The following is a 3,280-nucleotide window of genomic DNA, read 5'->3' as shown; positions in this document are numbered from 1 at the left end:
TATAGCCGCCGGCCTACGCCAGAGGCACAGCAACACGGGGTCTGAGCTGCATCTGCAACCTACACCACAGCTCACAGCAATGCTGGATCCTTAACCCACTGAGCAAGGCCAGGGATCGAACCCGCAACCTCATGGTTCCTAGTCAGACTCGTTAACCACTGCGCCACGACGGGAACTCCAGGACCTGTGGCTTTTGATGTCGATGTCCTTCTATATCAGCCTCCATCTGACCTGGTGGGGGAGGCAGGAGGGCCAGAGCCCCGGGACCAAGCTCCCCAGGCCAGAGGGTAGGCCCAGCATGAGGTCAGGGGACTGTGGTCTTGAGCTTCTGGTGCGGAGGGCATCAACCAAGTGGGACATCTTTGTTGTTGTTGTTGATCATTTTTTTCTTGGCAATACCTGCTGTGTGCAGAAGTTCCTGGGCCAGGGATCGAACCTGTGCCACATCAGCCACCCGAGCCACTGCAGTCACAACACCAGATCCTTAACCCACTGTGCCACCAGGGAACCTACCTGCCCCCATTCGGACATCCTTATTGATCTGGAGTTCTACTCAGCTCGGTGTGGCCTCGGGGGCCAGGGCTACAGAACCCCTGAGGATGGAGGGGCCCAGGCAGGTGCTTTCTTGGGGGGTGGGTGAGTTTCCCCTTTTATTTGGAAACTGTCCCCCAGAATGAAGTCATCTTTGAGCCTTTTTGAGCTTTGTCCATCCCTTGAACTGGGTGACCTCCTGGAGGGCTGTCAGAATCCTGAATGTCACCCTGTGAGACGCTGAGTCTGGGAGGGCCCTGGGGTGGGGCGGCAGGGGGCCATCATTCTGGAACCTTCTTTGGGTAGGTCAAGGACCTTCTCTGCATCCCGTCATTCTATTTTAATATCTATCTCTACCCTTTCATAGCCCAGTTACTAAAACGTTGTTAATTAGGTTACACACACACACCTAGCTCAACAATGAGAGAAAACGCCAAATTCCAGTTGACAAGAAGCCAGCAGCCCAACCTCTCCTCCAGCTAAACAGAGAGACCCATTATGCTGGAATTTTATTTTCTCATGGTTTGGAACCATTACATCAGCCTTGATGTAATAACATGGTTAACTTCAGAGGTGTATTTATTTTGGTTTGGAGTTCAGATAGTTTAGCGGTTGGCCCGGGATTGAGCAAAACCTGGAAAAGCCACTCATGTTTGAAATGAACTATTTTGCTTCCCCCCCACCCCCCCCCCCCGCCTCCGCCCCCGGCCCTGGCAAACCCACTTCAGATGTATTTTCATCTCGTGGCAAAGGTGGTGATCTGGGGGCTGATGGATTTTTGAAGGCAATATTCCTTTTTCTCTAAAGTGATTGGCCAATGCTGGATTGACCAGCTGGGCACAGAGCAGGGGAAAAAAAGCCCCCAGTTGGTAAGGATTCAAAAATTCCACCAGCAGCTTCTCTGCGCACAGGCTGGGAGCTCTTCAGCAGTCCTTTCCTAGGCCAATCCTTCTCCAGAAATAAGTCCATAGTGGGCAAGTGCCTCTATCCTGAAGGGCGCTCGTTCGGGGAGGCCCCTGTTGGTGTCTGAGCCCAGGGGCCAAGTCTCCAGATAAGAGCTCTTAGGGCCCCAGGGGGCTTCCTGGAGTCTTCAAATTGTTTTCTTCTTCTTCTTCCTTTTTTTTTTTTTTTTTTTGTCTTTTTGCCTTTTTGCCTTTTCTAGGGCCGCTCCCGTGGCATATGGAGGTTCCCAGGCTAGGGGTCGAATCGGAGCCTTCGCCGCCAGCCTACACCACAGCCACAGCAACCTCAGATCCGAGCCGCGTCTGCGACATACACCACAGATCACGGCCACACCAGATCCTTAACCCACTGAGCAAGGCCAGGGATCAAACCCGCAACCTCATGGTTCCTAGTGGGATTCGTTAACCACTGCGCCACGACGGGAACTCCAAATTGTTTTCTTCTGAGCCCAGTCTTCAGAGGATGCACACAGGGGAAAGGCTGTGACATTGGGTAGCAAGGTTCTCACCGATGGGGTGCAAGCATTCAGGGACTGTGGTTTGACTAGGAAGCTGGGTGATCTGTGGACTGGGCTCATTGACCAACCTCTCCATTCTCGAGTGCACTTGGAAGTTTCTATGAGCAAGTTCAAATGCAGTCACATCCTGGTGGCAGTCATCTTTGGAATGCTCCTTTCCTCCTCTAATACTTAGAGGGAAACAGAGGACAGCCCTGGCAAGGGGAGGGGCGGGGAGGGGATGGGGAGGGTGGGGAGGGGCAGATGTCTGGAGAACCAGGAGGACACATCCATTTGGAAAGATGTGGGTGTTAGAGGGAGGTCAGGGGGCATGGCTGAGGTGGACTCTGCTCCCTGCTGGTCGCCTGTGCTCAGCCAGATGTGCCAGTTGGGGTGTCTCTACTCGAATGCATTTGGGTCTCTGGGGCAGGTGGCGGACGGGGCTTAACAGTTGGTCTGCCACCTCCAGGGCTTGCTGGGAGCCGACAGGCCTGGCACCACCTCTGCCATGCCCAGGGGAACCAGCAGCCTCAGGCAGAGAAGCCACAAACACATCTGTCTGGCTGCGGAATGAAGGAAGGTGGTAGGGCATTGTTTCCCTCTGGGCCAGTGGTTCTCAGCCCCAGCCCTAGCTTAGAATCAGCCTCAGTGCCTTCCAGGGCCAGGCAGCCTCCCAGCATCGGGTGGGATCTTTTGGCAGTGGGTGCAATCAGGTTGAGAGCTGCTGGTCTGACCCCCTGTGGGGGTCTGGGCTGGACTGCTGGCTTTTGTACCACTCTGTTCTGCTCAGCAACCTGGGGGCCCTGGGCAGGGTCCTCCCACAGCTGTGTGTGGTTGTGTTTCAGTACATTTGATGTAGCTTCCAGTACCAGTAGGTCACAACCTAGATACACTATTTCTCCAGCAGGAGCCTCCAGGACACAGAGTTCCCATGAGAGCAGAAACAACTGCTGCAGGCCCTGAGGGGTGACTGCCCACCCAGGCCTTGAGGTTGAGGTGGGGGCAGGGAGACAAGGGGAAGTTCTCTTTTGACCCTAAACTCAATGTAACAGATCCACTTGACGTGGCAACCTAGAACACACATGCGCACAAATAGATAAATGCAGATGTTACTGAGGTGAGTGGCATGAAGGATAATTACCTTTTTAATGTGTGATTTCTGTTATTTTCTAGCCCATTCCTTTTTTTTTTTTTTTTTTTTTGCTTTTTAGGGCCACACCCCCAGTGTATGGAAGTTGCTAGGCTGGGGTGGAATTGGAGCTGCAGCTGCAGCCTACACCACAGCCACAG

The sequence above is a fragment of the Sus scrofa genome, chromosome 15, assembly GCF_000003025.6.
Source record: "Sus scrofa isolate TJ Tabasco breed Duroc chromosome 15, Sscrofa11.1, whole genome shotgun sequence".
Classification (NCBI taxonomy): domain Eukaryota; kingdom Metazoa; phylum Chordata; class Mammalia; order Artiodactyla; family Suidae; genus Sus; species Sus scrofa.
The sequence above is the reverse complement of the archived record's forward strand: the minus strand, read 5'-3'. Positions refer to the sequence as shown.